Here is a 22,180-nt window from a genome sequence, read left to right on the forward strand (position 1 = left end):
TGTTACTGACTGGCTTCTATCTCTCCATTATCTTCCCCTCTTTCTCCCTTCTTCTTTCTTTCCCTCCTTCCCTTCCTTGAAACACTGAGGACTCAAAGGGGACGAGGCATGGGCCCTGTTCTCCAGGACATCTTTATTTTTAAGGAGACAGACAAATGAGCCAAATGTTGCAGAAAGGTGATCACGTGGGCGCTTGGCTCTTCCTACCTGGAGGTCAGGGAAGGCTGTGTAGGGCAGGTGATATTGGTAGTCCCAACAGCCATGGCCAGGTGAGGCATGGGGACACGGTTGGGTTGGTGTGTGTGGCCTTTGTTGCTCTGGTGGTTGCAGGAACATAGAGCATCGAGGAGGGGCTAGCCATGGGAGAGGAGACTCCTGGCCTCCAGAATGGAGAGAGAAGAAATCTGTGGTGTTTTAACCCCCTAAGTTTGTGGGGATGGCGCAGGACCGGGCAGTGTTTTGTTGTTTTGTTCTGTTGTACATAGGATTGCTATGAGTTGGAACTGACTTGATGGCACCTAACAACAACAAGTTTGTGTCAGTTTGTTTACAGCAGCCACAGGAAATGAATGTGGCTTCCTTTGGCTGGAGTAAAATTCAAATCCCTTTCCATGGCCACATGGCCATTTGAACCTGCTCCTTGGCAAGGCCACCCAGACTGCTGCCTGTCAGGTGGCACTCACAGTCACTGTCCTGTTTTCATCTTTTTCACACCTCACAGCGTCTGGAAGGCATCTTATCTCTGTGCACTGAGGGCCAGTGCTTGATAAGTGCAGTGACAGATGTGGAGAGAGGGAACAGGGAATCAAGTGACTGGGAAGCTCTCCCAGTGGTAATAAGGCTGGGGCCTGAGGGAGTAGTGCTGGGATGAAGAGCCCCTCTTGGGCCTGTTATCCCCGGGTCCCTAAGGCTGCTCAGGGAGCATTGTCCAGAAGACAGCTGGGTGTGTGTCTGAGCTGGAGAGGGGGCGTCAGTCAGCACAGGGCCGTATGCACAGGTGAGCTTGCTCAGGGAGAGTGGCAGAGGGCTGAGGGCAGACCGTCAGCAGTAGAATTTAGGGCGGCATGGAGGAAGAGGCACTCCGGGACATCAGAGCTGGCGGTCAGGGAGACGGGGGAAGGGTCCTAGTACTGCAAACTGGGGAGGAGCAGGTGCTGTTGATGCCTCGTGCTCTGGAGAGGGCCATCATGAAGGGGGCCAAGGACGTCCTCTGTTGTGGGAGTTTGCGGGTCACTGGAGAGCTGTGCCAGAGCCATTTCAGAGGCACTGCAGCCGAGCAGTGAGCACCATGGGGTCATCTGCTGTAAGCGCCTGCCCCACAGACGCTGGCGGGCAGAAAGGGTGACCTGCAGGCTGTGTGTCATTGGAGTGCATCTCTGTCATATGAATGACTCTAAATTGTCACAGAAACTGCTGTTGCTGTATCCACTGGCATGACACATGATTCCCATGTGACTTACTTCCAGCAAATTGCCAGACATGAAGCTTTTAAGAAATAACTTCTATTTGGGAGGAATCAGTATGCCCAGAGTGAATTCAAGAGGCTGTTCCCCCTCTTTCGTGACTGAAGCTACGCGGAGAACCCCATCACTGAACTTAAAACCATGGCTAGAGTAATCCCTGGACGAATCACCAGTATGGATCAGGGAGCTGGGTGACAGTCACGGTGGTGGTATCTGTAGCCTGCAGACACAAGTCTTACCCACCTCTAGTACCAGAACCAAGAGCAGGTGCTGACAAGCCTGTGGAGCTTGCAGGCCGATGGGCATCTAGCCAGCCCTGGGTTTACTCACACACCTGCCCGCTGCTAGGGAGCACTGGAGTCCCTTTTGCTACTGCTGTACTTGATTTGCTTGCAGACTTACTTTACCATTCATTTGTTCATTCAGTATCAGTCCAGCTGGCATTTTTGGAAGGTCTGTGGCATGAACAGTACCTGTAGATGTCGCGGTAGAGGAAACAAGTGTAAGTTGAAGGCACAGTCCGTGACCTGGAATGAGCAGCCAGGTGGCGGGTGGCGCCCTCTGTGGATGGGGAGGAGGCGCATCCCAATCCCTTAGGCTGAGTGCCCCTGCTCACCAAAGGGGGCTGGGGAGCTTCACCACTGTGCTGCTTTTCAGTAGGTAACAGCTTCCAGGTGGGTTGATGTTTAGTTCACTTCTGTTTTTTAACATGTCTTGTTTATATTTTTTACAGTGGACAATCTGAGAAATGTTACTTTTAATCTAAAAATTAATGTATTTTACTTTTTCTCTTATTTTACGTGGGAAACTTTGAAGAGTCAAGCTTTCGTTAAAAAGGAGATGATTTGGTATGCTGGGAAGATGCGGATTTTGGAATCAGATAGACCAAAGTTCAGATTCCTGCTCCACACCTTAGCGTTACTGTGACTGTAGGTACATCACTGCACCTCACTGAGCTTCAGTCTCCTCAGCCACAAACTTGAGAGAAAGATACTGCTTCAAAGGGCTGTGGTAAGGATAAGGACAAATTAAAAGCTATGACTGTTGTTGGGGAGCCAGAGAGTCAGTATGATACAACTGTTGCACCAACAAGCGTTTACTGGGAGCTTCCTGTGTGCCAGGGCCTGAGATAGGTGGGATACAAATGCAAGTAAGATTCCAGCCCACTATCAGGGAGCTTTTGGCCTCATGGGGAGCCAAGGCCTATGCTGGGTCTCCGTCTCTCTGCTCAGGGACTGCCCTTCACGAGAGGGCTCTGGTGGTTCATAAACTCCTATTGTCCCTCGGGGCTAGGACTTACACTGACTCTCAGGGACTGTGACTCTCTTCATGGCTATAGATTGCGTGGCTCACGTTGGCTGCAGAGGTGAACCTTGACCCCAGTGTCATCCTGAGGAATGAAAACCCACCTCTGGTGATGTTTTGGGGCAGTTATTAAATATTCTCAGGGGCCAGTTCAAAATCACCTTTGTGGAGGTTCCCAAACCTGAGTTCATTGGGACCTGTCACAGCTGGCAGTGCTTTCGGTTTGCCGTCTTCATCTTCAGGTAGAGGTGGTTGTCAGTGGGTGTGTAAGACATGTTCACAGGTTTGGCTGAGTCATCAGGGCTGCATTGGCTAACCTGGAGAGTTAAAACCTAACAGGAATAGTGGGATACTTAAACAACTACAGGAAAGCACCATTAAAAAAGGAAAAACTCAGGTTCTAATGATAGCACTGTATAATTTTCCTCTTACAATGAGTTCCTGGAAAAAAAAAAGTGGCTGAATCTGGAAAACATGCTGAGTGGAATATGTCAATCACAAAAGGGCATATACTGTGTGACCTCACTAATACAAAGGGCCTAGGATAGGCGTATGTATAGAGATCAGAGTTTAATAGCGGTTACCCCTATGGCTGCTAACCAAAAATGGGCCGTTTGAATCCACCAGCCATTCCTTTGAAACCTTATGGGACAGTTAGTTCTACTATGTCCTGTAGGGTTGCTGTGAGGCTGAATCAACTCAATGGCAACAGGTTTGGTTGGTTTACCAGGGATGGGAGGGGGTAGGAATGGGGGCATTATTGTTTAGGAAGCGCTAAGGTTTGTTTATGGGAATGGAAAACTTGGCAAAGGATATTGGTGATGGTAGCCCATGATTGGTGTAATTGGTCTCACTGAATTATACACGTGAAAAAATCTTGAATTGGCAAACGTTGTGTTATATATATTTGTACAGCAATAAAACAAATTAAATTATAGTAGCTACCATCATATTGGAGCCCCGGTGGTGCAGTGGTTAAGAGCTTGGCTGCTAACCAAAAGGTTTGAATCCACCAGATGCTCTTTGGAAACCCGATTGGGCAGTTCCATTCTGTCCTATAGGGTCGTTATGGGCAGAATCAACTTGATGGCAACAGGTTTGGGTTTTTTGGTTTGTGTACTATCGTATTACTCTAATAAGTGCCTCTATTTCCCAAAAAATATGTGCTACGGACTTTGCAAATAATGCTGTTAATCATTATGTGAAAGGTGATCAGCTTGAAACAAAGACTGTAGATTTCATTTGAAAACAAACCAAAAAGTCACCTGGGAAACTCTGTAACAAGCCTCATTTGTAACGACTGTCCTATATCATGGTTTCTGACTCTTTTAGGTTTCAAAGAAATGGTAATAAAATCACATAAAAATAACACGAGTCTATTTGTGCGTGTGTGTTTTTCTTTCTTCGTCTTACCAACTTAAGAATAGGAAGGGGCAGAGCCTCTTTGCATTCAGTATTGGAGTGTGACCTAAAGGAATTTTTGAAGGTCAAGTGCTAAAGAATGTCACCCTGCATCATAGACTTTTGAGCTATTAGAAGGCATCTGTTATTTTACTCATTTTCTGCTGTTTTTATTCTTTGGATGGAAGGGCGGCAAGCTTGCAGAACCTTTTGTGTCCTTCTTTGCACAGAGTCCCGTCTGAGTGGTTGTCACGCACCTGGAAGTGCCGACTGATGCATGGGTCAGAGCAAGCCCCGTGCCTCCTGGGCAAGGCTGTGGTCAGTCATTTTTTAGCAGATTCCTTCCTAAAGCCAACTAGAGTGCAGCACAATGAGCTTCCTCCATCCCAGGTGTGTGGTGACAGGAGGGGGTGGCAGCCACAAGGACCACTGTATGTGCCCTGCTGCTGTTTCTTCCTGTTTCACAAGGGTGCATGCTGGGGTCACTCTTTCTGGCGGATCTGGCTTCCCTTGTAACCCATTGCAGGGATGTCGGGGCTCCCTTCCTCTGCAGCTGCCTCCACACTTGGAACACAATATCAGCCTCATGGCTCTTCTGTGTATTTTCCATTTGAACAAGAACATTTTCCACCTGTTGGTCAGGGGTGGATTATCCAATAGGCGGGGTAAGCGCCAGACCATGTGTAGTGAACAATTTCACATTTTTTCTCCACACCAAAGACTCTGCTTCTAGGTATGGCTGGCATCTGTCCCTGTCCCAACCCCACAGCACCTTCCTGCAGAACCAAAGCCTCTTTTCAAACTTACAGTCTCTGACAGGGGTGGATGACCCAGTAAGCAAGGTAAACATAGACTTACTTGTGCGTACTTACTAATCTCGCCTGTTTTTGTGGTGAAATTATTCACTTCGGTTTAGTAAGTACGCACAAGTAAGCCGGTGCTTATCTTGCTTATTGGGTCATCTGCCTGTGCTTTGGTGTACTGCTTTTTAATTGTTATCAGTTGTTTTCTGTGCTGGCTTTTTTGTCCGCTGCATCATGAGGACTCTGAGCAGTGACAGGCTCTGCCTTTGTTCCTTCCTCACCCAATGTGTCTTTTGCTTGATGGGCATGAGTGCAGTGACATCCCAGAGACATGGGCGTTCATGCCCTCCACTGAACCGCACTCAGCGTGGGAGGCAGGAGGATAGAGGGGAGGGAGGCAAGAGAGACGGTATTGTTTTTTTTTTTTGAATTAGATGTGTCCAAAAATATCTTTCCTGATCTCAGCACATGCTCCCGTGACATCACCTGGTATGACTGAGCACGGAGTCAGTGTCTTAAGTTATCTTCACATCGTTAGCATCAGGCGAAGAAACCACATCTCCACGTCAACGTCTAATGAATTTGGAAATCACTGTGTCTTGAGGAGAGAGAACTTGGTATGATTTATGGCAGTTTTGGCATATTTCCTAGAGGCTAAGTATTCTCAGGTGATGTGAGGAGGGAGACTTTAAGAGAGACTCTTTTGACCTGACTCAGTAGAATGTTTCATGAATTAGAAGTAGCAAAGTGCTGTGAGTTACTTTTTGGGAGAGTTGTAAATGATGGCTTTTATGTTGTTAAACTATGTCAAATAATTTATTTTAAAAGTGGTTTCTTAATTTAAAGTTTTTTTTGTGACATGGCTGCTACTCTTAGAATAATGTGTGTGCATGAAGAATAAAAATAACTTAGCTATATTTTAAAAATTAACATATAGAAGCACACATTTGTTGATAAAAGTGTCTTCATCCATAGTTAGACAATGGCCCCATTGGCCGGCCACGTTTTAGAACCGCGGTGAAGGGAGCTCATGCACACGAAAGCTGGATAATGAAAAAGGAAGACGAAAGAGGAGACGCGCTCCCGCTGAGACTGGCAGACCAGCAGCTGGGCCCACTATTTATAGGCTGGAAGCTCTCATTTCATAGGTGAGAAGCTCACACTGACAAAAAATGGAACCCAGTTGAGTATAACTTTGTTGATTACAGTTTCTTATCTTTGACTAGATCTTCTAAGCACTGTGGATAATCCACCAGTAGCTCTGCTGCTCTGGTGGTGTGGGGTGGGACACACCACAGAGCACTGGCTATCCCTGAGCTTCCTTGCTAATTTTGGCCTGTGGTCTTTGGGGAATAGAAACATGTCTTCTCTTATTTTACCCACACCTCAAGCCACAGCACCTGACATCCTCACGTTCTCTTTTTGAAGGTGTTTAGCTTTGTTTGATTGCAGAGCCATAGCGCCCATAAACAAGTCACCACGTATCATTGGTTTTGCCCCACTAAATTGCCTCACAGTTTAAACATACACATCCTTCCAACAGGGGGCACCAACACCAGCTGGTAGGCGTCTGCCAACAGTGTAGGAGGACCTTAGTATGTCAGACAACAATGTAGTGACTAAATTTGCCTTAGATTCGTGAACAGGAGAAATCGTGGGAGAGGCTGGAAAAAGGTCAGTTCCAGGAACTTGTGAAAATAAGGTCCTCAGACAGCTTATTTTAGTCTAGGTCCTTTCTCCTCAACCTGAATATATAGAAACCCTGGGCAGGGCCCTGGCCTGAGAATTGTCCTTGCTTTAAAGGGTCTCCTGTCCCTCAGGCCCACTGGCACAGGCTAAGGACTAATGTCAGTGGTGGCTCCTCAGCCCACAGAGAAGTGACAGCATGTGCCAGCAGCTCTGCAGACCTGCACCCAAAGCAGGACCTTGACTCGCAGACAGCATGAGGTCTTGAGGACCTAAAGCCAACTCACACCCTTGGGCTTTAGAGTGGGAGTCAACCTTTAAGTGATCCTTGTAGGTGTGTGAGTAATTTCAGTCGCAGCTTGGGACTGGTGTAGCACTCAGGAGGACTGCTAACTGATGAGGTCCTTACTGTCTCGTCACCTTCATCTCATCTTCCCTGCTGTCTGTGGCAGCCTCTGCTTCCGGAGCAGTTTTGGAGAAGAGCCCCAAAGGTCCAGCCTTGAAAAAATGAAGGAAATACGATTTAAGTTTGCTCATAAGAGAATCTCATTATCTACTTATTGATGTAAATGGGGAACATTTGGTCAATCATAAAACTCAGTTGCTATGTAATTTATGGGTTAAAACATTTTTATATGTTAAATGATAATGGTGCTAAAATCGATGTCATCATTTAGTAAACATCATCAATGCAGTGGATAGTATATAAAATATGACATCATGTATTTTCTGGGTTAAAAAATGTTCTGGTTCTTAAGAAGAAAGTATAAATAATAGCTTTTATATTTTATATATAGTAAGAAATAGTAAGGGACAATATAAAATTATTTTCGTTTGGCTCTGGAATGCACTGTGATTTCTTTTTTGGAGGGAACGACTTTAGTGGCTTTTTCAACTGTTTAAAGTTAATATCAGAGTTGTTCTGTGTTTCTCTTCTACTTCAGTTGTTTGAGTGTTTCTTTTTCTTGATGAGTGTGGTGAAATGCGTTCCTTTATCTGGCCTTTGCGTTGGTTCTTAGGAAAAAAAGAGCTTGAGAGATTTTTTTCCCCTAAGCCCTGAGAAGTTACCTTTGCCTTAGTTTTCTATCCCAGAGGGTTTGTTACTTTTGTCCAGGTTGATTGACATTCCCTGGGTAAACTGTAAACAACTTGGTTTGATACTTTTTGCCTGGTCCTGGGCTGCAGCCTGCCCTGTGATTGCTGTGCACCTTGTAGGGATTGGTCAATAGACTATGCAAATGAAGTGTCTGTTGCCGACTATGCAAATGAAGTGTCTACAGCCTCCCAAGAGGTGATTGGTCAGTTCATGGCCCTGGTGGGAGGGCCATGCCTTGAGATTGATGAGGAATTTGTATATATATGCAGCCAGCCCCACAGCTGTGTTTTGAAACAGAAAGAAGCAGGAAGAGAAGCAGAAGGAAGAAAGAGAGAAGAATCACAGAGAAGAGGAGGCAAGGAACCTCCTAAAAGAGCTGTAGCACGGATCAAGGTATGTAATACTGAAGGTAGCAACAGGCCTAGAAGGGGCCCTGTGGCATAGTCGATATCACAGCCAGCAGGGCCAAGAGAAGCCTGTCCTGAGGGGGCTGACAAGGAACCTGTTCTGAGGGGCCTGAGAGGAGATGTGCACAGCCAGGTGGAGCTGAGAGAGCTGTCCTGCACTGAAGAAGGGAAACTTTGCCTACATGCTTCTTGATCCTGATCCTGAGTTGTAGCCTATTGATCCTGATCCTAAGTTGTACCCTTTCCTTAATAAACCACTTAACTGTAAGTACAGTTCCATGAGTTCTTTGTGGCCATTGCAATGGATTACCCAGAAGAGAAGTAGAGAGTGCTGTGGGAAGGACAATTGGTATCGGAACTGGTAAAAAGATTAGAGGGTGGAGGTATGTCTGACTTCATAGGGACCTCACAGGGATCAGGCTTCGGCTGATCTTCATCCTGGTCATTATGCCCTGTGAGGTTAGACGGGTCCTGATGCTACTACTCTCACGTTTTACAATGAGTGAGTAGCCGAGGATGGGGCAAAAGGCAACTGTAGAACCTGAGAGAGGGCACGGGGAGGCCATTTTGGATTAACATTCCAATGTGGGAAATCTGAAAAATATCAAGTTGTTAAATGCAGTAACTGAGCACATTTTGCTCCATGTTCCAGAAAAGTTAGCTCTTTAGCTGCTAAGAGCAGCTTGGTTTACTTTGGGAGTGGGCTCAAACACTGGTCTCTCTCTGTCCTGAAGGTGGGGGCCTACTTATAGTGGAGTTCACAGATGAGACTTTAGGAAGGTGAGGAAGATCTTGAAGTTGGAGTATAAAAATTTAGCCAAGGGCAGTGCTCAACTTGGGCTTAGAGCACAGGCAGGTTTGTCAAGTGGGATTCTGTCCCTTCTTATGTTTGGGTCTGACGATGTGCTGTGGTGACTGGGAATGTGGAACAGGCAGGTGTGAAATGAAGACTCCCCCACAAAAGGCAAAAGTGATTGGACCAGGTGTGGGCTACCATGCATAGAGAGATGAACTCACACCCATGTAGGTCAAAGTCCAGGAAATATTCAGAATTGCAAGAGGAGAAAGCAGGATATATAATAGGACTGAGCAGAACTTAGATGGATGTTTGAGATAACTGGGTCCTGCTTGTCTGGCTTTTAAATCAGCTTTATTTAGCATAAGTGCCTTTAAGGGCTTTTAGAGATGCTTCTAACAGAGGCTCCAAAGATAAAAGAAATAGTCCAATTTACCATAAAATGATTTATGGTTTTAGTAATAATGAGGAGCTTGTAGACCAACTTTCCCACAAAGAGACCTGGAAAAGCTGGACAAAATACAAAAAACGGTGATCAGGATCTGAGGGACCAGGTCCTGACAAGAAGGGAAGCATCTTGAGTCAGCCCAGCGTCTGTGATGCTTTTACCCTGGAGATATTTGAGAATTCATAAGTGACTTGGGAGTGAAGAGGCAAAGAAAGGAGAGATCAAGAAACAGAACAGGTGGGACAAATAGAAAACAAATAGTAGCATGGTCAAAATTGCATAAAATGCAATTGGACTAAATACTTAAGTTAATAGACAAAATTGTCACACTGGAAATTAAGAAAAACAACTGCTGCTTAAAATAGACACACCTTAAATAAGAGAATAGAGAAGGGTTGAAAGTAAAAGGATGGAAGACAATATAACACATAAACATACCAACAAAAAGAAAGCTGTTATAGCTATACACCAATATTAGATAAGGTAGACTTAAGACAAAGAGCATTGCTAAAGATAGAGACATTTCAAAATGATAAAGGTCAGTTCCCAAGGAAGATAATTTAATGACAAGGCAGAATGAATAACGGGAAAGGGGTGGTACTAATTTACCTATAGGTGTACTCTAAGCTCTTAGGGATAGTTTCAGTCAGTAAAGATTTCCAATGTCTTCAACCTCCAAGCATGATGCACCCCTCCCCACAAAGGCAAGCTGGTTGGAAGACACCTGCCTGCTCAGCTACACTGCTGCCTTTTTTTCTCATAGTTTTTCACATAGTGTGTATATTTTCATTAATGCTATTGTTGTTAGCTGCCGTTGAGTTGGCGCCAACTCGGGGTGACCCCACGCACAAGATTGGACCGTGTGATCTGTAGGGCTTTCACTGGCTGGTTTTTTTGGAAGTAGATCACCAGGCCTTGCTTTCACTGGCTGATTTTTTTGGAAGTAGATCACCAGGCCTTTTGTTCTAGCCCCGCTGAAACCTCCACTGACAGACAGGTGACTGGCTGCACCTAAGGTGCATTGGCAAGGAATCAAATTTAGGTCGCTGTCATACAAAGTGAGAATTCTACTACTTAACCATGACTGCCCTCTTTAATTAATACAGTTTATTTTTTAGAGCAGTTTTAGGTTTACCAAAAATTTGAGCAGTTCCCAAATATTTCTGCACACCCCCCCTCACAGTTTCCCTTGTGATTAACATCTTATATTAGTGCAGTACATTTGTTACAATTTACAAACCAATATTGATACGTTATTATTCATGGAAGCCCATAGTTTACATTAGGGTTCACTCATTGGGTTGTACAGTTCTATGGGTTTGGCAAATGCATAATGTCATGTATCCACCATTATAGTTTCATGTAAAATAGTTTCAATGCCCTAAAAATGTCCTGTGCTTCACAGATTCATCCCTCTCCCCTCCCCCGGGAGCCACTGGTCTTTTCACAGTTTCTGTATTTTTTCCTTTTCCAGAATGTCCTCTAGTTGGAATCGTACATTGTGTAGCCTTTTCAGAGTGGCTTCTTTCACTTAGCAATATGAAGCTAAGGCTCCTTCAGATCTTTTTTGTGACTTGATAGTTCATTTTTTTTATCGCTAAATATTTATCCATTCACATATTGGTGAGAGCTGAGGCTCTGGGTGATCGCATGTTTGATACCTGTCTACAGTTTTGTCATAACGAGAAGTATAAGGAAGCTGGTTGGTTAGTCCTGCTTTCACTAGACAAACCGATGAAAGAAAGCGATGGGCTCAGGGCTTCAGAGCCACAGCTCAAGCACTGCATAAATGACCTCAAAGTTGCCACTTGTGCCCAGAAAGAAAGCATTATTTCTTGTAGTAACAGACCTGATATTGTTGAAAACCAAACCCTGAGTCTTATTGTAAGCGTGGCTAAATTACAATAATAGTTGAATTCCAGACCTCAAATGATGTCTGAAGTTAAAGTGAGGGCATCGATTGGGAAGAAATAGGATCCTGAAACTTGGGATGGGGACATATGGGCAGATAATAGAAAGCTGGGGACACTGAGCCCCTAAATTCCATTGAATCACTCCTGCCAAGAGAACCAGCCCTCTCACTCCCATCTGAAGAGATTAGTCCATCTTTGGAGGCCACCATCCCCAGTAAAATCATTAGCCCCTCCACCCATATCTGATGAAATTAACCTAGCTGTGGGGTGTGAAGAGGCTTTGTCTAGATCATTTCCTGGGGAGGCGCCTGAGTCATTGCCTGAGGTAGTAGATGCCTTACAAGATATTTCTGAATGTTCTCAGAATTCATCCCCACCACCCATTTTTGCTTCTAAACTTATAACTAGACTTAAGTTCCAGCAAGCCCCAAAAGGTAAGTACAAAATATGACCCAGGAGGAGGTACACTATATTCCAAAAGAACTGCTTGACTTTTCTAATACATACAAACAGGAACCTGGGGAATATATGTGGAAATGTCTACTAAGGGTGTGAGATAATGTTACAAGGAACATAAAGTTGGATCAATGTGAGTTTATTGATATGGACCCACTAAGCGCAGGTCCTTCATTCAGTGTTTCAGTTCGAGAGGTTAAGAAAGGATCTAATAGTTTATTTGGTTGGTTCACTGAAGCATGAATTTTGCAGTGGCCTACACTAAATCAAGTTGAAGTACCCAACTTGCCTTGGTATACTGTAGAAGAAGGTATCCAAAGGCTTAGGAAAATTCACGTGCAAGAGTGGATTTATCAGGTTAGACCCATAGACCCACACATGGAGTGCCCAGAGAACACACCTTTTATCACAACAGTGAGGAACAAATTTGTGAAGGGAGGCCCAGCATCCTTGAAGACTGGTGTGATTGCTGATTTATGTAAGTCTTATTTGACAGTGGGAACTGCACTAACTGAATTAAGACATCTAACTGCAATGGGGATGATCAGACCCTATGGTGGTAGGGGCCAAGTGGCAGCACTTAACTGACAAAGACAAAGTGGGCATGGTTACCATAATGGACAGCAAAGTCATAGCAGTAATCAGAATAATCTGACTTGTGTGGACTTATGGTGTTGGCTAGTAGTCATGGTGTCCCTAGGAGTGAAATAGGTGAGCAATCTACTAAATATTGACTTAACCTGTACAAGTGGATGAATTCTAAGTCAAGTGAACAGTAGTCTAACTCGAATTGCCACAGCCTCTCAGTCAGTTCCCAGAGTTGAGTCAGTTTACAGACCCACAACCTCTTGAATGAAGAGGAGGCTGGGTCCCTTTGAGGAAGGACCCTGCTACACTTCCAAACATTTTTACTGTTCATCTTTCTCCCAGCCTTCCCCAAAGGGATCTACAACATTTTACGAGAGTGGCTGTTCCCTGGAGAAAAGGAATTAATCAGACTTTTGGGGGATTACTGGATACTGGTTCTGAACTGACACTAATTCCAGGAGACCCAGAACATCACTGTGGCTCCCTAGTCAGAGTGGGCACATGGAGGTCAGGTTATTAATGGAGCCTTAACTCAGATTCATTTCACAGTGGGTCCCTGGCATCCCTGAACTCATGCTGTAGTGATTTTCCCAGTTCCAGAATGCATAATTGGAATAGATATGCTCAGGAACTGGCAGAACTGCCACATTGGATCCTTGACATGTTGAGTAAGGACTATTACGGTAGGAAAAGCCAAGTGGAAACCATTAGAACTCTCCCTAACTAGGAAAATAGTGAACCAAAAGCAATACCACATTCCTGGAGGGATTCCAGGGATTACTAACACCATCAAGGACTTGAAAGATGCAGGGGTGGTGATTCCCACCACATCCCCATCCAGCTCACCTATCTGGCCTCTTCAGGAAAAACAGATGGATCTCGGAAAGTGACAGTAGATTATCAAAAACTTAACCAGGTGGTGACTCCAACTGCAACTGCTATTTCAGATGTGGTTTCATTGCTTGAGCAAATTAATACATCTCCGGTACCTCGTATGCAGCTGTTGATCTAGCCAATGCATTTTCCTTGATTCTGGTTTCGAAGGAACACCAGAAGCAGTTTGCCTTCAGCTGGCAAGGCCAGCAATACACCTTCACTGTCCTACCTCAGAGGTATATCAACTCTCAAGCCCTATGTCATAATTTAGTTCACAGGGACCTCTATTGCCTTTTCCTTCCACAAAATGTCACTCTGGTCCATTATATCGATAACATTATGCTGATTGAACTCAGTAAGGAAGAAGTATCAATGACTCTAGACTTATTGGTAAGACATTTGCATGCTAAAACCCAAAAAATCAAACCCACTGCTGTCAAGTCAATTCTGACTCATAGTGACCCTACTGGACAGAGTAGAGCTACCCCAAAGGGTTTCCAAGGAGCGTCTGGGGGATTTGAACTACTGACCTTTTGGTTAGCAGCCGTAGCTCTTAACCACTACACCACCACGGTTTCCATTTGTATGCTAGAGAGTGGCAAATCAATGCAATAAAAATTCAGGTGTCTTCCACCTTACTGAAATTTCTAGGGGTTCAGTGGTGTGGGTCATATGGAGATATCCCTTCTAAAGCGAAGGATAAGTTACTGCATCTGGGCCCTTCCACAACTAAAAAGGAAGCACAATGCCTAGTGAGTCTCTTTGGATTTTGGAGGCAGCATATCCCTCATTTGGGTGTGCCTCTCTGGCCTATTCATCAGGTGACTTGAAAAGCTGCTAGTTTTGAGTGGGGCCCAGAACAAGAGAACAAGGTGCAGGCTGCCATGCAAGCTGCACTTGCATGGGACCATATGAACTGGCTGATCCAATGGTGATTGAAGTGTCAGTGGCAGACAGAGATGCTGTTTGGAGTCTTTGGCAGGCCCCTATTGGTGAATCACAGTGCAGACCCGTAGAATTTTGGAGCAGAGCCCTGCCATCTTCTACAGATAACTACTCTCCTTTTGGCTTATTCTGGGCCTTAGTAAAATCTGAACCCTTAACTATGGGCCACCAAGTCACTATGCTGCCTGAACTGCCCTTTGTGAACTGGGTGTTGTCTTACCCACAGAGTCATAAGGTTGGATGTGCACAGCAGCACTCCATCATTAAATGGAAGTGGTATATACAAGATTGGGTCTGAGAAGGATCTGAAGGTACAAGTAAGTTGCATGAGGAAGTGGCCCAAATGCCCATGGTCCCAACTTCTGTCTCATTATCTTCTCTCTAAGTCTGCACCTCTGGCCTCATGGGGAGCTTCTTATGATTAGTTGACTGAGGAAGAGAAAACTCGTGCCTGGTTTACAGGTGGTTCTACGTGATATGTAGGCATTACTTGAAAGTAGATAGCAGCAGCAGTACAGCCCCTTTGTGGGACCTTCCTGATGAGCAATGATGCAGGGAAATCCTCCCAATGGACAGGACTTCAAGTAGAGCAGAACTTAAGGTCAGGTGATTGTATACTTATTCATAAGCTATGGCCAGTGGTTTGGCTGAATGTTCAGGTACGTGGAAGGAACATGATTGGAAAATTGGAGACAATGAGGTATGGGAAAAAAGCGTGTTAATAGATCTTTCTGAATTGACCAAAGAAGTGTAGATAATTGTGTCTCACGTGAATACTCACCAAAGTGTGAACTCAGCAGAGGAGGATTTTAACAATCAAAAGGATAGGATGACATGTTCCGTGGAAACCAGTCATCTGCTTTCCTCAGCCACTCCTGTCATTGCCCAATGAGCACATGAACAGAGTGTTCCTGATGGCAGGAATGGAGGTTATGCATGGGCTCAGCAACATGGACTTCTACTCACTAAGGCTGACTTGATTACAGCCACTGCTGAGTGCCCAATCTTCCAGCAGCAGAGACCAACACTGAGTCCCCGATACGGCACCATTTCTCGAGGTGATCAGCCCACAACCTGGTGGCAAGTTGATTATATTGGATGGCTTCAGCCATGGAGAGGGCAGCATTTTGTCCTTACTGGAATAGATACTCTGGATACAGATTTGCCTTCCCTGCATGCAGTGCTTCCTCCAAAACTACCATCCATGGACTTACAGAATGTCTTATCCACTGTCATGGTATCCCACACAGCACTGCCTCGGATCAAGGGACTCACTCCACAGCAAATTAATTGCAGCAATGGCCCCATACTCATGAAATTTACTGGTCTTACCATGTTCCCCATCATCCTGAAGCAGCTGGCTTGATAGAACGATGGACTGGCCTTTTAAAAGACACAATTAAATCACCAGCTAGGTGGCAATACCTTGTAGGGTGGGGATAATGTTCTCCAAGAGGCTGTATATGCTTTAAACTATCATCCAATATACGGTGCTGTTTCTCCTATAGCCAGGATTCATGGTCCAGGAATAAAGAGTGATAATGGCAGTGGTTCCACTCACTGTTACCCCTAGTGACCCACTTGCAAGTTTTTTGCTCCCTGTTTCCACAGCCCTAGGCACTGCCGGTCTAGAGATCTTATTTCCAAAGGAGGAATGCTCACACCAGGAGACACAAAACTGATTCCATTGAATTGCAATTTAAGAATGCCACCCGGCCACTTTGGGCTCCTTATGCTTCCAATCAACAAGCAAAGAAGGGAGTTACTGTATTGGCTGGTGTAATTGATTCTGATTACCAAGAGTAAATCAGATTGATGTTACATAGTGGACGTAAAGAAGAGTATGTCTGGAATACAGGAGATCCCTTGGGATGTCTCTTAGTACTACCATGCCCTGTGATTAAAGTCAATGGAAAACTACAGCAACCCAACTCTGAAATGACTACTAATGGTCCAGACCCTTCAGGAATAAATTTTTGGGTCACTGCACCAGGTAAAGAACCATGACCAGCTGAGGTGTTTGCTGAGGGTAAAGGTAATATGGAATGTGTTTTGGAAGAAGGTAGTTCTGAATATCAGCTACAACCACGTGACTCATTGTAGAAATTATGACTGTAATTTTTATGAGTATTTCTCCCATGTATGTGTGCATCAAATATTTTTGTTTTCCACTTATAAAATGTAAGGTGTAACCAATGGCTAGTGTCTTTTCGGTTACACGTGTGTGAGTTGTGTCATGATAGGTGCAAGTATGACTTTATAATTGTCTTTTTTTTTTGATATGATGCTGAATTCTATTGGCTAGAATTTTGCTGAGAATTTTTGCATCTGTATTAGTTTAATTGTCTTTATTTGGAGATTATGTATCATTTAAGGAGATGTGCACATGTGCCAGGTTGACGAGGGGTGGACTGTGATGGTTAAGGTTTTGTGTCAACTTGGCTGTAACAGTGTTCTGAGTAGTTTGGCAGTTATGTAATGATGTAATCACCTGCAGGATGAGCTCTGCGGCGAGCAGGCCATCAGTTGAAAGGAAATTTCCTCAGGGGTGTTGTCTGCATCTAATATATATGGATTTTCTGTTAAAGCACACTGGCTTTTGCTCCCTTTGTGTGCTATATTTGGCTCATCATTATCTGACCTCTGGTTCTTGGGACTTGAGCTAGCAGCTTACCTGACAATCTCAGGCTCCGTCAGCCTCTGCAGCCTGTGAGCCTGCAACCTGCTGTCTGACCTGCTGATCTTGAGTTTGTCAGCCCCTGCAGCTATATGAGCCAGGAGCCTCCAGCCTGATCCCTGCCCTGCGGACTTGGGACTTGCCAGCCTCTACAACCGTGTGAGCCATTCCTTGAGATAAATCTCTGTATATATGTACACACACACATATATATGTATATGTATACACATTTATTTATATGTATGTGTGTGTATGTGTGTATATATGTATATCTATATATATACATTTCACTGGTTTTGCTTCTGTAGAGAACCTAGCCTAAGATGCCATGTGAACTGAGTACTGTGTTCCAGACACAGTTCTAATTGCCGTAGAGGGGTTAGCCTAGTTCAAGGGTCAGCAAACATTTTATATAATGGGCTAGGTGGTAAATACTTTAGGCATGGCAGGTCATATAATCTCTGTTGTAACCACTCAACTCTCTTGTAGCCATAAACAGGATGAAAATGAATCAGTGTGGCTATGTTCCACTGAAAGTTTATTTGTGGACACTGAAATTTGAATTTCATATAATTTTCACATTGATATCTTTTTCAACCATTTAAAAATGTAAAAACTAAGCTGAAGGACTAAGTATGTAAAGAGACAGTGTGGCCCACAGGTCATGGTTTGTACACTTCTGGCATTGTTAATCTTCACAATAAGTTTAGGGTCACCAGAATGGTACTTGTGGCTATGTTATGTTAAGTGACTGAAAATATGCAAAAGGGACTTTGTAGATGTAGTTAAGATTGTTGTTAGGTGCTGTGGAGTTGGTTCCAACTCACAGCAACCCTGTGTATAACAGAATGATGTGTTGCCCGGTCCTGTGCCGTCCTCACAGTAGTAGGTGTGTTTGAGCCCATTGTTGCGGCCATTTTGTGAGTCCATCTTGTTAAGGGTCTTCCTCTTTTTTGCTGACCCTCTACTTTAGCAAGCATTATGGCCTTCTCCAGGGATTGGTTCCTCCTTATAGCATGTCCAAAGTAAGTGAGGCAAAGTCTCACCATCCTTGCTTCTAAGGAGCATTCTGGCTGCACTTCTTCCAAGACAAATTTGTTCTACTGGAAATCCATGGTATATTCAGTATTCTCTGCCAACATCATCATTCAAATGTATCACTTCTTCTTTGGTCTTCGTTTTTAATTGTCCAGCTTTTACATGCATCTGAGGTGATTGAAATACCATGGCTTGGGTCAGGTGCACCTTAGTCATCAAAGTGAAATCTTTGCTTTTTAACACTTTAAAGATACCAGGGACCTGAAAATAGGAAGATGATCCTGAATGATCCATGTGGGCCCAGTTTAGTCCTTATAAGTGGAAAAATTTCCACATGCAGAGTCAGAGACGAGCAGAAGGAGAAGTCTGAGAGATTTGAAGGAGGGGGGATCTTGATTCACCACTGCTGATTTTCCCGTTGAAACCCAAAATTAGCTGACCTCTGCCATCAACCTGGATGAGGCCGGCAGTGGATTCTCCCCTTGAGCCTCCAGGTGAGAGCCCAGACTGCCGGCCTCTGAATTTCTGGTATGTGAAACCTGGAGCAGAGGACCAGTTGAGCCCATCCCAACTTGTGAAGTACTGAAACTGAAGTAAATTTGGCAATAAATTTGTGCTGAGTGAGAAGCAGTGGAAAGATTGGAGGGACGGACCCCACCTTCCCATATGGTCGGGCCAGATGAGCAGCTCTCTCAAGGTTGAAGCAGTAGAGGCCAGGATAGCCAGAATACTGGGGACAATCCAATAGAAGCATTTTAATGAGGTGCCAGAAATATTCTTAGAAATAATCTGATTTTGACATAAAACTTCAGGATGATTGGGAACAAGTATTTTACTTGAGCCGGAAAATTATAACATGTCTGATACAAGGATTAGAGCAAAATGACCATGTTTTATCTGCTATAAATTTTGCTGCTTATATGATTGATTTTTCATATGATGTTTTCTCCCTCACTGTTTTATTATGAAAAAGTTTCAAACACCTATGTACTCACCCATAGTTTCTACAGTTGCATTTCAGGTCTAAACTCTTGTGTCCATATCTTTAACTAGAGTTGAGTTCAGTAGTATTTGCTTATGGTTCTTTCTTTGTCGTAAAATTTATGTACAGTGAAATGCACAACCCTTAAGTGTACTGTTGATGAGTTTTGACAGATGTGTACACCTTTGTTGATAAAGCTCTTAATGCACAAAATATACCATGTTTTGTTTATCCGTTCATCTATTGAAGGATGCTGGTGTAGTTTCTACCATTTGGCTATTGTGAATAATATTGCAACCCCCTATCAAGTGACAGAATATCACCTTTACTCCAGAAAATTCCCTCATGCCCCTTCCCATCCCCTTAGTGGCAACCACTGTTCTGATTTTTTTTTTTTACCATAGATTTTTACCGTAGAGTCTAGCTTGTTTTATAGCTTCATATAAATGGAGTATCCAGAACATACTCCTGGGTAAGATTCCTTTCAGCCATGTAATGTTTCTGAGGTTCATCCAAATTGTTGTGTTGTGTGTGTGTGTTGCTGAGTATTCCTATGTGACCACCCCACTGTCTCTTCATATAGTCACCACTTGATGGACATTTAGGCTGTTTCTGGTTTGGGGCTGTGATGAGTAATGCTGCTATGAACATTCTTGTTCCAGTCTTTTTGTGGAGTGACCATCTGCTGTGTGATGTTGGGTTAGGGCTTAGCTCCTCTCAGGTCTGGTCATCTTTAAGGTGAGCAGAAAGTTTCTGTTAGGTGCTATGATGTCTTTAACTCTTGCTAATCTCCTTTTACTATAAGGAGACATCGGGCCTTCTCTGGAGCCCTTAGCAGGCAACAGCCTCTAGTTAGAGTCTATTAGCATTACTTTGTTTTTATTTCTCTTAGTTGTTTATTTTTAGATTTACTTTTTATTTATGACTTGTGCTACTGGGTTCTACTTATGGTAGTAATAGGGCTTTTAAATAAGCAGCTCAGGCAAAACAGTGATTCGATTTCTAGAAAAATAGTAGAGGTGGCCTGTAGCCGTGGCAAAAACCGTGCCTGCAGCTTTGGTGCCTGGAGTTTTGGAACCCAGCACATGTGTTTCGGGACACTGCCTGTTTGCCTCTGGCTCCAAAATTTGTATGATCAAATGCTGTGGTCGTGAGGCATTCACCAGGGTCACTGTATCAAGCTTTAAGTATTATGTTTATAATAATTTTATAATAAAAATCTTTTATTTATACCCCCAAATGGAAGACAGGATGAAACAAAACAAAACAAAACCAGAAACCTGGTATGGCTGACTCATAAAATAATAACACGTTTGTTATTTTGATGTGGAAACAATTATGTCTACGTTGTTGCAGGACTCAGCCATCCTGAGATAGCAATTTTAGGTGAGAGACTGAGTTTATCACTTACCTCGTTAGAAACTCTTCTGGCATTTTACGTAACACATCTGTGTTAGGATGCTGTTCCTCTGGGGAAAAAGAACTGTGTTCCACCCTGTGACCCACACCACAGCCTTGGATAATCTTGCTTTCTCATTTGTATTAATTTAACTAAGCAGAATGTGCAATGAAGTCCTGTGTTGATGTAATTGCTTCTTCTTTCATTTTACTTTTATGCTACCTCTAGCCTGAAACATTTAAAATTCATCCTCTAACCTAGGGAAACAAACAAAAAAGCCAAACCCACTGCCATCAAGTCAATTCCGACTCATAGCTACCCTATAGGACAGAATAGAACTGCTCCATAGGGTTTCTAAGAAGTGGCTGGTGGATTAGAACTGCCTACCTTTTGGTTAGCAGCTGAGCTCTTAACCACTGCGCCACCAGGGCTCCCACCTAGGGAAGAGATTATTATTTTTCCTCCTTTGAATCTGCTGCTTTCCTCATTGGGTCGTAGTTGGGATAGTGCTCCTGGATCACTCAAGACAGTGTCCTCTGGATGCCAGGTGGTTACCCTACCCATGCCTGAACTCTTCCAGTGAGAGAACTCACCACCTAAAAGGGCAGCATACTCCTGTTTTTGCTCAGCTCTAGTTTTGGAAGAAACCATGGTGGTGCAGTGGTTAAGAGCTCGGCTTCTAACCAAAAGATTGGCAGTTCTAATCCACTGGCAGCTCCTTAGAAACCCTTTGGGGCAGTTCTACTCTGTCCTATAGGGTCACTATGAGTTGGAATTGACTCAATAGCAACAGTTTTTTTTAAATTTTGGAAATGTCTTCTCTACATGCAGGTGGAAACTCTGTCTTCCCAATTCCCACCAGTCAAATCCAGGGAAAGTCTGAGGGGTAAGTGACCAGATGGTCCCATGGCATGAGGAGGGCTTGCCAGGGAAAAGAGCAGAGTAACTCTGAGTGCTCTTGAGAAGACACTTTCTTGACTTCAGCATTTTCTCTGAAGTATTAGGAATGCCACCACACCAGGTAGACCAGTATTCAAGTGCCATTCAAGAATACTTTCCAAAGCTAAACAGATGATGGTGGGTTGCCTCCTTCGTTGAATCCTATAACATAGACATCAAGCCCTACCTATGCCTGGGGCGAAATGGGCTCTAATGTGTTGCTGGGGAAACCAAATTGGAGATAGTGAGTAAGTGGACTATTTCTGTGAACCGAAATGAGTTTGGAATGGTGAGTAAAATTTGAGAGATTTGATTTTGCAACTTCTTGTTTACAACAACTTTTTGTCCCAGGCTTTCCCTTCGAGTTGGGAAGTCAACCAGCAGAGCATCGTTCAGGGTTCTGAGAGAGCTAGCTCCCCACTTATCTTGCTCAGCAGAGAGGCTGTTTGCTGAAGAAAAGGTTTATTTTTTGCCCCTGTGCCTCCGAGTCCCTGTCTTTGGGAACTGCATAAAACCACAGAAATCTGTTCATTATTTGCTCCATCACCAGCTTCCCTCTGAAAGTTACTCTGTGATTCTAGATGTAACAGCAGACATTTTCAAAACATGTTTCTAGGTCTTTAACTCTGTCCTTTTTTAAAGTCATAGTTTATTTGGTTTTTAGTGGCTGTTTAATTATTCTGTTTTGCATTTTATTAATCTCCCTCAATTTTTAAGCAGTTGTTTACAGCTCTGGAATTTTCTTTGTGTCTCTGTTTTCTAATCTTTTTCATGCAGTTTTACAGCTGTCAGATTTAGATAATTATAATGGCAACTCCTCTTCTAAAACTAATGTTTTAAGAATAACAAAAACTTAGCATCTTTATTTGTGAAGAAAGTCCTTGAAAGCCAGTATAGTTATGTTTAGAAGTTTTTTTTTTTTTAAACTCCTGCTTTGTTGTTTTAGTGAAACAACAGAGAAT

This window comes from Loxodonta africana, chromosome 11 (genome assembly GCF_030014295.1).
Source record: "Loxodonta africana isolate mLoxAfr1 chromosome 11, mLoxAfr1.hap2, whole genome shotgun sequence".
NCBI lineage: Eukaryota > Metazoa > Chordata > Mammalia > Proboscidea > Elephantidae > Loxodonta > Loxodonta africana.